Here is a 14341-nt window from a genome sequence, read left to right on the forward strand (position 1 = left end):
CTTTAAACACCCGAAAAGGTGCCAAGGGATTTGGTGCATTGTATCAGATGAGGCACCAAAACTGGTGGGTTTGACAAAAAGATGAGGACATCATCTGAGTATAACGAAATCTCGTGTGATTTTGACTCCACTTCAGGAGCTGATATATTAGGATCCCTACGAATGGTGTCCACCAGCAGCTTGATTACTAATCTGCATCTAGAGAGATCACCAATCCCTCTACAGACTGTTGTTGACACGCTTGAATTACATTAAGTAACCTCCTAACATTATTGGAAGATCTGCGGCCCTTTATAAAGCCTGTCTGGTCCTCTTTAATAGTAGAAGACAATACAGTTCACAGCCTTAACGCACGAGTCTTCAAAAGGATTTTAAAATCAATGGGCCTATAAGAAGTACAGTCCTCTGGGGCTTTCCCTTTTTTAAGAATAAGAGAGATATTGGCCTTTATTAGAGAAGGCAGGAGGCGATCATCACTATATGAGTTGTTAAACATGTTGAGCATCTGGTCTGACAATATGCTTATAAGTTCCTTATAAAATTCACTGGGAGGTCAATCAGGACCAAAAGCCTTTCCACTCTGAAGCTGCTTCACGGACTCCTGCTCCTCTTACACTGATAAGGGGGCATTGAGAAAAGACTCTTGTTTGAAGGTTATACCCAGAAGCTCCAGATTCTTAAAAAAGATTCCATCCTAGCCTGACCATCCTCACAACTTTCAGACTGATATAATTCAGAGTAAAATCTCCAAAATGCCACATGCATCGTTTTAGCATTACACATTAGGTTTCTAGCAGCTTCCGTGATCGACATAATGGATTGAGGGGTACTCTTTTGCCTGGCAATATACACTAAGTAATTGCCTGATTTGTCTCCATGCTCAGCCCTTTTTTGGAAAAGTAAGCTCCTTCTTTGCTGTCTGCATGAGCATAGAGTTCAATGCGGACCGAAGCGCTGTGATCCTCTGTTGCTTATGTAACGAGGGTCTGTCAAAGTAAGCCTTCCTGGCTGCCTTCAACTGTGCTTCAAGCAGACATTGCTGCTAACCCTTCTGCTGCTTCCTACTGGCAGAGTAGGAAATAACTAATCCACTGGTATAAGCTTCGGCAGTTTCCCAAAGACGAGCTACTAGCCGAACCTGAATTAATGTCTAGGAACACCCCAAATTCTTTAGAGAAGTACTCTACAAACTTATTATCCTTAAGAATAAAGGGATCCATTCGCCAGTGTCACAGACCCCCTATAGCGTCCTTAATCTTAACCAAAGTACAATGGAGCATGATCAGAGATGGCAATATTACCAATCGTACAAGATGCCATCAAGTCCAGCGTTGCCACGGGTGTCAAAAAAAAATCAATTTTAGTGTGGCATCTGTGTGGATTGGAAAAAAAACATAAAATCCCTGCCTATAGGGTGTAAATGCCTCCAGACATCCTCCAACCCTAACTCCACACACAAATCCATTAATTGCTTGATTTATAAAGAAGGTATCGGGGAGGCCTTCAGGCAACCTGTCTACTGTGGGATCCAAAAGACAAATAAAATCTCCCCTTATGATGATATGCCAAGATTCAAGACTAATCAATTTAGAGAACACATGTACCAGAAATGTGAGGGGAAGGGCTGGGGACAATAGACATTTAAAATATCATATTCTTCCCCATTTATCATGAATTTAAGAATTATGAACCTCCTGTGTGTGTCTTTGACACACTCTAGTAACTTAAATGGGAGATTCCGCCTAACCAATATGGCCACTCCCCTACTCCTAGTATTAAAAGATGAAAAGTGAACCCAATCAAAGCTATTCCGCTGCAATTTCAAATCTTCCCTATCATCCAAGTGTGTCTCCTGCAATAAAGCAATATCCACCTTTTCCTTTCCAAGACTCGTGAGTCCCTTTTTCCTCTTAATTGGCAAGTGACTCCCCTTGATGTTCCAGGTACACCATTTAAACAAGTCTATCGCCATAACCTTCTGCAGTAACATTTAGACTCCAGAGAGGAAGAATTCAAATTACAAAATGCTGAGCCTTAATAAAAGAAAATCCACAGGACGTAAAAACAACACAAACTAAAACCACTACAGTTAACAAACCTACGCAACAATCAAAGACAATAGAAAGTGAGGACTGCAGATGTTGGAGATCAGAGTTGATTGTGGTGCTGGAAACACAGCAGATCAGCAGCATCTGAGGAGCAGAAGATCAATGTTTCGGGGAAAAGCATTAAAGGCACGGATAGCTTTAGGCTAAAGGAGAACCAGAGCAAACTTGTAAAAGGATTAATCATCATTGACTAATTGTGTTTATTTTATTTTCCAGTTCTGAGGAAGGGTCACTGGACCCGAAACATTAACTCTGCTTTTTCTCTACAGATGCTGCCAGACCTGCTGAGTTTTTCCCGCAATTTCTGACTTTGATCGTAATTGTGTTTAGGATGAATTAGCAGAAAAGGCTGATCATTGGAATGCCACTGGTCTGGTAGTCCGAGATCCAGGCTAATACACTGGGGGTAATGGGTTTAAATCCCAGCAAAAAGGCAGCTGGTGAAATTTAAATTAATAATAAAACATGGACTTGGACTTGAAAGCTAGTCTCAGTAATGGTGTCCATGAAACTACCATTGATGGTTGTAAAAACCCAACTGGTTCATTACTGTTGTTTATCAAAGTCAATCTTCCATCCTTACCTGATTTGGCTTGCATGTGACTCCAGTCCCACAGCAATATGGTTGGCTCTTAACCACTCTCTGAAATGATGTGGCAAGCCATTCAGTTGATGGGCAACAATGCTGGTCTTGCTAATAACACCCACATGCTGTATACTGCAAGGTAAATATTTTTGAACAGAATCCAAGTCCATACTTTTTGTGAGAACTTTATTTCTGTTAACAACACTCTGTGTAAAATTAGCATCACTGATTTATGCAATCAATTCACATCCAGTTAGCCATTAATTAATATCAATCACCTGTTACCTAATTCTATGAAGTCACAGGCATCCCTTTAGACTACATTAGATGATAAGATTACCTCTTTATTCCCTTTTTAGTTTCAAATGAATCAATATATATATAAAAAACAAACAAAATAAAGTCAACAAAGGAACACTTTATTTCACAAATGTACAACAGATTGTAAGAGCTTGTTTATACATTTGAAACATTCAGCCTGTCGGATTTTTTCCACATGTTTCTCCATAAACCATCTAGTCAAATACCAGTCCCTTTGCACGTCAACATTTCTATTTTCTCAGAACTTTTACAAGAATTTATGTATTCTGCTGAAATAGCCATTTGTGGCAAAGGATTCTAAATACTAACCAGCCATTTAATTCTTTTTTCATATTTCCGGTTTACCAAGGCACAAGGGAAAACCTCTGAGCAGTGGAGGCGATGCAGAGAAGGGCCACAAGGCTGATCCCTGGTGTCAGAGGACTAAGTTGTAAGGAAACATTAGAAACCTTGGACCCTTTAGTATTTGAAAGTAGGTAAATGTGAGGATAAGTTATCTAAACATAGGAGACATCAAGTGCAATAGAAAGTGTTGGTCCTGACCACTTTCACCACGACTCGAGAATAAAAGGACTCTGGTACAATTGATAAAAGGACGAATATCAAAATCACTTTGCATGTATAGAGATTTGAAATGGTTTGTGGCAGTTCAAGTGGCAATGGAAGTTCAAGAGCTGGTCAGGCTGTACTTAGATGTTGAGGTGGAATGAAATGTAGGATATTTCGGAAGCACGATGTAGATTGAACAATGGTCTCACTTGGTAATTAATCTTTCTCAGCACAGTTGGCAAGAACTTGTATTCATACACGATACTCCTTTCACAAGCTCAGACTTGAAAATGTTTGACAAATCATTAAGTTTTTTTTTAGAAAGGTAGTCAATGCCTTTATGTGGACCAACATGGCAGTCAGTTTGCAAGGTGAGGTAAAGGACCAGTTAATCAGTCTGGTTTTTGAGTGAGGAATGAGTATCAATCAAGACTTTCTTTGCAAAATGCTTTTGGCATCTCCAATAATTCCATAATCCCTCAGTATTGCATAGAAATGTCACCCAGATTATATACTGCAACTAAACCACAGTTGTCTTACTCAAAAGACATAAGTACGAGAAATTAGAGTTGGTCTTTATGCAATAGTGGGAGCATCAAAACGCCATCACTATGGCATCCATACATTGTTTTCCATGCCCCAACATGTAATCCTTTGCAACTAGCAGGCTCTTGAGCAGTCTGGTCACTTTGTGTGCCTATTAAGTGTGGGATCTTCCAAATATTATAATAGAATGCACAGGAAAAGGACTTTATGGAAGGGTGGAATTGAGAAATATGTCTAAATCCTGCTGTCAGTGTAATGACAGTCCAGAGCTAGTCTATACGACTTCAAATCACTGAAATTGTTGTCACAAACATTTTGGTGCTTGTGTACATACCATATTTGTATGCTAACTGGAATATTACATTCCATTAAGAATCATCATTGCTGTCTTCACACAATGTGAATTTCACCATAATAAATACATGTTAGAATTTAGGCATATTACCAACAGAAAGCAAATCCAGTAGTTTGGACATTCAAAGAGACTGCTTTCAGTGCTTGCCTGTTATTTGATTTCATGGATTTAGAGCAGAAGAGTTGTTACAGATATGAACTGACACCAAAAGCAGACTATTTGTATCAGTTATTACATTATCCATTGTATCTGTACAAACCTAAGAATCGCTGCCAAGCAGTGGTTGCACACTTTCTTGACAAACCCAGGTTTAGATAGATAAACAATTACAAACTGTCTGCTTGAGAAAAACCTGCAGAAAGCCATTAATAAAACAGTGAAGCTGCTGGTAGCTTTCAAAATAACTATGTTCTTTCCTTTCATGTCTCCATGTTTTTTGGTTTAGTGTTCACAATGTAAGATAATGGAGACTCTATAATGGTGCAGAACACTATAATAGATCACCAAGATCACTATGCTAGAACATACTGATCACTACAAGAGATCAAGTAGGAACAAAGCCCTACAGTAGAGGCTGTGGTTTACTGGAAAATGACCCCACAGATCACCAGAGAAGAACACACAGATCACTTGATCAGAGGTCTGTAACAGAGAGCACTAATCACCACAATAACAGTTCACAATAGCCTGATGGAACAACACAGCTATAACATAGCTCAGTTTGCTGAGAATGTTGAGATAGTTGGAGCAAAGACCTATCACAAAATATACAGATTACAATTATTAGCCTATAGATCACTGGAACAGAGAATACATCATTAAAATTTTATATTGGGTGGTGTAGAGATTTTCAAAATTAGTGAATGATTATGAAATCATGTTGAGTGGATCACTAAGAAGGGGATGTGGACTCAGGTCTTAGATTTTCACCCTTTTGTTTAGTCTAAGTAGCGTTTTAGAACATGGAATATTACATGGACATAAATTATAGTTTAAAAAGGAATTAGATGTAAAATGAAGTATAAAGAAGAATGTTAGACGTTAAGGAATTGCACTAATGTAGATAGCTTCATTTGAAAGGTCAAGACAAAATGTAAGTGTGGTGAACTAAATTGCCTCGTGTAATTCCTACAAATTTTTAAAAATTATTACCTGCCTCTGGAACAACAACTTAAAACTTTTGTCAATAAAACGCATCAAGGTGGGTAAATCAGGCAGAAATCGTAGAGCCAAAGGTGGAGACATTAGGACAGGTATACAAAACTGAATGAGGAGAGTCTTGTTGAAGGGGTTTAGGAAGGGATTGACAGAGCTTGGGGCATTAGACTGCTAAAGACACAGCTGTCAATGGTGTCTTGAAGGAAATGGAATAATGTAAGTTGCCAATCGGCTCAAACAGCTTTTAAACTGAAACTGACTGTGAAACTCTTAATGAGAACTGGGAAAACTTTTTGGGCTACTATCATTGTAGACAGTTATTACACTGTTATTTAATATGTACCTTTGTGGTAAAGAAAAAGGAAATAACTTTTGGTACAAATTGAAATGGATAACCTGTAGGTTCCCTCTGTATTTGAAATTTCCACCTACATTCACTTCAGCACTTTAACTTATTGTATGACCATTCGTGTTATACATAGGTTGGAATTTTAGAATCTTACAGAACAAGAACCTATTTGGCTCATTTCACTTGTTGGTTTTTAGAGGGAGCTATCCACTTTAGTCCCATGCTCAACGTTTTGCCTATAATCAAAGAGGGGGTTGCCTGTTGAAAGTCTGTTGCTTTTTGAACATTCCGAAGGAATCGGATTCTAATACCCTTTCAAGAAGTTTATTCAAGCTGTTAACAAGCCTCTGTGAAAAATAATTTTTGTTTCAAGGTGGATTGAAAGGTTTTAATCAGAGCTTCCGCTATAGATGCCCTAGTTACACTTGGCAACCTAGAATACATTCTACATGGACCTGTTGAATTATTAACTGAATGATGCTAACCTACTTAATACCTCTGTTTATTTTTATCCCATGCAATAGTTCCATTCTCTCGTCCTTTACTATGACATTAACTTTATCAACTTTTGTGCAGAGATGCAAAATACTCATTTAGTTGTCATCTGCCTTCACAAGATGATTTCCTCTTTCAGTTCCAACCTCTCTTTTACTTTTAATGTATTTACAAAATAGGTTTTCTTTTATGTTGTTTATTACTATTTTCTCAGTACCTCTCTTCGCCCTTCATATATCCTTTTTCTGTATCCTTGGTTGTTTTCTGTTGCTGACATTTGTCATAAAATGTTTTGTTTTATTTTAACTGTTATTTCCTTTCTTACCAGGGAGCTCTAGCTCTAGTTCCACTACCTTTCCTCTTTATATGAGTATGTTTGGTTTGTACACATCTGTCTGAGGTGAAGATATGACATTTCTCATTTATGCTCTTCTTGGTCATTTATTGTTTTTAGTGTGTTGTGTTGTATCTACTCAAGTTGGAGATTTTCAGCTTTGATTTTTTTTTCCAGTCCTTCCTAGTACTTAGGTTTTATACAAGTGAAACACTCTGCTCATCCTTTTAAATCCCTGGGAATAAACTGACTGTTGTTGCTTCCTTATTGGGCTTGAAACACTTTGATTAATAAAGTTCAACTATGCAATTTTAGGAATTGTTTTATCCTTCTGGCCTTTTATTCATTTTTTTCTGTGTACCAGCTGGAGCTTTTGGATAGTTAATCCTTTCACATTTGCTACTGGATCACTTCTTATTGCCGCCTTCTACTACATTTTTTTTACCCCTAATGACTGCTTTCCTTTGCATGTCATTTTTTATTTTTTTCCTCTGTTATTCCTCCCTTTTCTTTGCCACTGTGCCACGTTCAGTAAATCCTATGTTGCCGTGTGTTTCTGCAGGTGGTATATTGTTTCTTACCCATAGTGTTGCTATGATTTTCACCTAATATTCAGATGTTTCAATGACCTTGGCTCTCCCTATCTTCATACCTTCCTACAGAACTATGTGCATGCAGTTTTGGCTTCTTCTGCACACATTATTTTCATTGCCCAACCATTGACAGCAAACCTTAAGTACTGGAAGTTATTCCCTAAATCCCTTAATTTCTTTTGATTAAAGTGCTCCTTTATCAAGATTTTGCTTAATTGTACTCTTGTGTGGCACTGTCCATTTTTGTTTGATTAACCTTCTGCACAGCATCATATGATTGCATCATGTTAAAGGTACTACATAAATGTAAGTATTTGTATCATGGATGTGGTTGTCGCCCTCCTGGGATTTGTTTGAAAGTTGGTTCATGTTCACCCTACACGGACTGCTATAGTGGTGCTTTTTACCAAGTCATGTTTTGGTTTCTTCAATGACCCCCCCCCATACCTCATTATGTCCCAGCTGACAACCCATGTCAAGCTTCTTCCATAGTTTGCCCTATCTAATGACTCCACAAGGCTGGGATCACTCTTTCTTTCTTATTCTACTGGAAAAGCACAGCAGGTCAGGCATCATCCAAGAAGCAGGATAATCGACGTTTCATCCTGATTGAAGGGCTTATGCCCGAAATGTCGATTCTCCTGCTCCTCGGATGCTGTCTGACCTGCTATGCTTTTCCAGCACCACACTCTCGACTCTGATCTCCAGCATCTGCAGACTTCACTTTCTCCTTTCTTATTCTGGATTAGTGGTTCTGGAAGAGCACAGCAGTTCAGGCAGCATCCGAGGAGCAGTACTCAGATGCTGCCTGAACTGCTGTGCTCTTCCAGCAACACTAATCCAGAATCTGGTTTCCAGCATCTGCAGTCATTGTTTTTACCTAGTTTTTTCTCCTTTCTTACTCTACTGTCAACCACCTTTTCAAGCCTCTCTCTCCTACCCTGATCAACAACTAAAAAGATATCATTGAGATTTTTTTCCCAAAATAAAATAATCCACACAGTTGTCTATTCTGCTTACCTGTCCCTTGTCCAAGTTAAACCCCTCTGTCATTACTTTCAATTTCAGTTCCCCACATACACCCTTTGACCTCATTTTGTCAACGGACCCCATTACATGCTCACTTGGTACCACTGCAACTAACTAACCAATCAACTTCCTTTTCTCATCCCCCTTTTGTAGTGTCCCACACTTTTCAACATACCATTATCATTCTTGCAGTAAAAGCTGCCTTAGACTCTTCTGTTCCTACAAACTAGTGCTTCATTTCCTGCCTCTCTTTCCTCCCCAAAGTCCTTAAACTCATGATCTCCCAGGATCACATGTATCATTTCTGCAATTCCCACTTTTGAATTCCTTCCATCACATTTCAATTCTCTGCATTGCTGAAATATTTCAACCCAAAACATTATCCTTTCTTTTCCTCTCTGCATCTTTTAATACCATCCTCTTATAATTCATTGTTCAGTTCATGGATCTGTCCTTCCATAGATCCACTCTAGAATCCAATTAAAAGCCAAAGGATTTCCTATAATAATCTGAAGAATCCCTCCAAGATCCCTTTTTATTCATTCTCAGAATGTGGGTCTTACTGGTTTATTGTACATCCATTATAACCTGCAAGAAGCTGATAGAGTTACCTCCTTGAACCCCTATCGTATGCTTAGTTGGATAAGGTCCACCAAAGTACCGTTAGATTAGGAGATCCAGGATTTTAACCCAGTGATGGGGGGGCAATGATATATTTGTAAATCAGTGTGTGGCCTGGGATGATGGTGTACCCTTGTATCTGCTATCCCTGTCCTTCAAGGTGCGCAAGAGTTTGAAACCAAGCTTACTGAGTTGCAGCTCTGCATCTGTGTGCCAGTTGTGGAGGGAATGAAATTTTAAGGTAGTAGATAAGGTGCCAATTGAGCCTTTTGAGTGTTGGAGTAGCAATTACCAATCATTGAGACATATAGAGAGTATTCTATCCCACTCGTGACTTAAGACACGTAGGTGACAGAAACACTTTGTGGAATCAGAAGGAGCCACTATAACAACAGTTCTTCAGCACTGACACTTCCTTGAATTCACATTGGATTGGCAATTCATTTAACTTTCAGGTTAGTTGTAACCACCAGGATGTTGATGGTAGAATATCAAATTGAATGCAAGCAGGAATTTTGTTGGAGATGACCATTGGACTTGGTGTAAGTACTAGATACAAGTTAGCAACCCAGATTTTGGGTGTTTTCCAGGTTTTCTTGTATGTCGGAATAAACTAAATCATTATCTGAGGTACTGCAAATGGAGCAATCATATGTAAACATTCCCCATCCTGACTTTATAATGAAAGGAAAATCATTGATAGAATGGACCCAGAGTTTAAAAGCTTGGTCTCCAACAACCACAGCCACCTTCATTTATGTTAGGTATTATTCTGGCCATTGGAGAACTTTCCCCCAATTTTTATTTACTTCCATTTTACTCAGTCTCCATAGTGCCAAACTCAGTCAAATGCTATGTTGATGTCTGGGCCAGTCATTTGCACCTCACCTCTAGAATTCAACTTTTTCACCATGTTTGGAACAATGTTTTAAGCAAATGAGAATGTGCAAACTCCACACAGAGTCACCTGAGGCGGGAATTGAACCCGTCAAATCTTAAACCTGAAGTCAAATTGACCATCAGTGAGCAGGTTATTGGTGGGTACGCTACCCCTTGATAGAAATGCCAATGACCATCATTTTGCTGTTAATTGCGAATAAACTAATGGAGCAGTATTTGATAGATAAGATTTGCTTTGCTTTTTGTAGATGAGACATCCGTGTGCAATTTTTCACATGTGAATGCTAGTGTTTATAGTTGGAAAAGCTTGACGAGAGTTTGCTATTTATGGAGCAATTCACTAAAGCTGGAACATTGTCTGAGTCCATTGTATTCCACAGTACTTTCAAGTACTTCTATTGTATGTATACACTCAGTGGTTTGATTATCATATGGAATGAATTGATTTAGCTGAAGACTAGCACCAGCAATGCCAAGAACCTGAGAAGACAGCAAGCTGAATCATCCAGTTGGCTCTTCCATCTGAAGTTTATCATAAATGCCTCTGCCTTGACTTTTGAATTGTGTACAAGGTTGTGTTATTATTGAGGATGTTCAGGGAGTGTGCTTCCATCAGTTGTTTAAATATTCTTTGCTGTGACAGGACTGTACAATTTGATCTGATCTGTTCGTTGTGGCTCAGTTCATTTGATTGCATGTTGTTTCCACAGTTAGCATTAGTATATTACTATTTTATAGCTTCTCTAGGTTGGCACTTCATTTTCAAGTATTCTGGTTGCACACTCGGCAATGCTTTTCTGCACTCCTCATTGAACTATGCTTGATGGTAGTCGAAGAGAGGGGATATGCAGAATCACTAGGTTACAGGTTCAGTAGGATATATATTTTTGTTGCTGCTTTTTAATCCAATATATGTACATTGACCTGCTAGTTCTGTTCTTAATCTGTCCTATTCAATACGATGGTATCTTCCAATACTAGGATAAGCTCCATTGAAAATATCACATCTTGTCTTCATTAGGAATTTGTTGGTTTTGTCTACCAGTACTGCATTTGCACCTGATAGAGGTTGGTCAGTAGGATAAGATCCAAGTACAGTTTTCCCTGTGGTTTTCTGAGCATTTTTCTTCTATGCTTCAGGACCTGGCCAACTTAGTAATGACGCTACTGAGGCACTCTTAGTGATGGATGTTTAAATCCCCACCCAGAATGTATTCAGTACTACTTCCATGGCGTATTTAACATGAAGGAGTATTGATTCATCAACTGGGAGAAGACATTAGGTGGTAACCAACAACAGATTTCCTTCCTAATGTTGTTCATGATGCCTTGAGATCTCACATTGATTGGAATGAACATGGAGGACACTCAAAGCCACTTCCTTCTGACTGTAGTGATGACTGGTGGGCAGGATATATCCAGGGATGATTATGGAGGAATCTGGCATGTTGGCTGAAATGTTGAAGTATTGTTGATGAGTATAGGTATTCTGTCTCAAATACAGCCATCTGAAAACTGGAGATGTTCCAAAATGGACATTTTGTAAGCTGTCATGCATGAATTTTAATTCATTCTGAGCAAAATAACTTGCTGGCTTGCAATGTGCTGCATTGATGTAGTAGCACACAGACTATTTATTGGCTTTATGTTAAGTTTTTCCCCATGCAGTAAGTGGTCTAAGCAACATTTGATACACCTGACCCAGTTATTTTAGAACTGCAGCCTAGCCGCAAGAGCTAATAAAATGGATAAGTCTTGGTAGTGATGATACTATAATATACCAATGAAGTTACAGCAATTGTGTCAAAAAGACCAGTTTAACACCTATGGGTAATCATGTAAGGGAAACACACTTTATCATCTGTAACCAAGAAATGGCCATGACTGTTGTCAGGCTGTTGTCTGATTAGTCTGTAGGACAGCTCTCCAAAGAACTTTTAAACTTTTGATTAAGTTGAATGTGCCTTTGTCATGTTCCAGTAGTAGATACCAAGGGTCCAACTGACTTTATTGTTGATGTTATTATTTATTAGTGATTAGTGGTTTTAAACATCATAACTGGCTTGCTAGGCCATTTCAGAGGGCGGTCCACCCCATTGCTGGAGTTATGCATTGGCCAAATCCAGATATGGGCAGCAGATTTCCATCCCGAAACGTCAAAATTGAAATGGTGTTTTCTTTCAATAATCCTGTAACTCTATAGTCTTTTACTTTCTAGGTTAAATTAATCAGCTAAATTCAAGTTCTCAACTTCTAAAATGGAATCCTGGATTGCTCATTTGTATCTCTAGATTGCTAGCCCACTTTATATTCTGTGAAACTGAAATTTATCCCTTAATGGACAATCTACAGACCCAGGGTTAGCTTTCACGTGTATAGTGACAGTACCTCCCACTACACCTCTTAAATATCTCCATTGGTTTTTGTGCAGTCTGGCTGCTTATTCCAAGATCCACTCTCTGAAGATTAACGTTTTTCTCCAACTAAATATTAACAAGACCAAAGTTGCTGCCTTTAATTTCCACCATTTTTGTCCCCTTGCCACTGACTCCATTCCCTTGTCTGATCACTGATGCAGATTGTTGGCAAATTTCATGTCCCTTTTGACCTTAAGTTGAATTTCTAACTCCATAACCCCTCCAAGGCAAAGACTAATGACATCAACCTCTGTAACATTGCCTATCTCTACCTCTGTGTTAATTCATCTTTCACAATCTCCAACCGGACTGTCAGCTTTATGATCGAAGGGCCGATAGCTTTTATTCTTAAAGTAGACAGAATAAAGCCACAAGATTCCATAGTTTTGAAGAAGGTAAACTTTACTATACAACATCAGAAAAGTAATATAATATATAGTATATGTACAAATTATGTTATATCACCCCAAATTAACATATGGTTCATATGGGTAACAGACTGGGATAAAACACTCCTTAGCACACTTCATAGATAATATGTGATCAAGACAGATCCATGAATTTCTCAGAATTTCATTTAACTTCACAAAGGATTGCAATTCTTCACTTTGGCTCCTCTGGCTTTGAAAGCCATACACTAGCTGCTTCAACAGCTGCTCCCATTCTGGTTGATTACCCTCCTTTTCTAGGTCAACACATCCCAAGACTCCAAAACTGCACTCCATTACTCATCCATAAGTACAACACTAGTTCTTCATTGACAGTGAGCCACATTTAGCCAGTTCTGTCCCTGCATGTTTTCCTAAGTTCCAATCATGCTCAGTTAGATAAATAGTGCTTTTAAGATTTTCATCCCCCACTTTATTGAAGTCTTAATGCATGCAGGCTTCCTCAAGCCTTTCACGGTTTCCCCAACAGAACCAGTGGCCTTTCCACTTTCTCAGCTTTTCAGGACTATGATTCCTGACTCCAACACTTAACCATCTATTAATTGTCAGAACTTCTTTCTAAGTTCTAACAGGACCGAGCTACTCAATTGCTGTTGACTCCTCACTGACTCCTCTACACACAATCTGTGTACTTGACCTTATTTACCAGTAGTACAGCTAATTGCTCCTAAGATGAGTTGACATCTGTCTTTCTCTTTTCCCTACTGGCATGTAACATTTGGACTTTTCTTCCATGATGACTGAACAGTCCTGAATGGCCCTACCTAGCAATTATCTGTTCCATAAATGTTGCCAGTCATAGATTACTGGTTTGCTCAGGACAAAGATAGTGGTTAAAATTAAAGGATTTCCACTAACACACTAATCTATGCGTTTTCCATCTTCTGTTTTGATTACTATAGCATCTCTCACCCCTCACTTCAACCTAGCCAAACTCTATAGTTCCTATTTGTCATGACCGAAGCTCAACTCACCATTCTTCTTGCCAATCAACAATGCCCCTCAGTCCTTTAAAACCTCAAATTTTAAGTTTGCATTTGTATTCAAATCTATTCCTGCTTTTGTTGGTCTCTAATTCTGTAACCCTTTCGGCCCTAAAAACTGTTTCAAAGTCTGTTTTTCCCTGCCCGAATGATTCCCCCACATAGAGTTGTGGAGACGTACAGCATGGAAACAGACCCTTCGGTCCAACATGTCCATGCTGATCAGATATCCCAACCCAGTCTAGTCCCACCCGCCAGCACCCGACCCATATCCCTCCAAACGCTTACTATTCATATACCCATCCAAATGCCTCTTAAATGTTGCAATTGTACCAGCCTCTATCACATCCACTGGCACTTCATTCCGTACACCTACCACCCTCTGCGTGAAAAAGTTGCCCCTCTCACCCTAAACCTATGCCCTCAAGTTCTGGACTCCCCTACCCCAGGGAAAAGACTTTGTCTATTTATCCTATCCATGCCCCTCATAATTTTGTAAACCTCTGTAAGGTCACCCCTCAGCCTCCGACGCTCCAGGGAAAACAGCC

General features: G+C 39.0%; 1 protein-coding gene and 1 long non-coding RNA gene across 3 annotated transcripts in view; one reads left to right on the top strand and one right to left on the bottom strand.

Annotated features, from left to right (window-relative positions):
* The window catches only part of usta (uronyl 2-sulfotransferase a), an 89215-nt gene that overhangs the window by 70930 nt on the left and 3944 nt on the right, over window positions 1–14341 (top strand). The window contains exon 9 of one of the 2 annotated variants that reach the window (XM_043696485.1): window positions 3365–3379. The exons of the other annotated variant lie outside the window; for it this stretch is intronic. The gene's annotated coding sequence lies outside the window, so the exon portion shown is untranslated. Of the gene's footprint in view, window positions 1–3364; window positions 3380–14341 lie in introns of those variants that run through there. 2 annotated transcript variants of the gene reach the window in all.
* Window positions 1–14341, bottom strand: part of LOC122553037 — a 75589-nt gene that overhangs the window by 31108 nt on the left and 30140 nt on the right. The window lies entirely within an intron of this gene.

The sequence above is a fragment of the Chiloscyllium plagiosum genome, chromosome 9 (genome assembly GCF_004010195.1).
Source record: "Chiloscyllium plagiosum isolate BGI_BamShark_2017 chromosome 9, ASM401019v2, whole genome shotgun sequence".
Lineage (NCBI taxonomy): Eukaryota > Metazoa > Chordata > Chondrichthyes > Orectolobiformes > Hemiscylliidae > Chiloscyllium > Chiloscyllium plagiosum.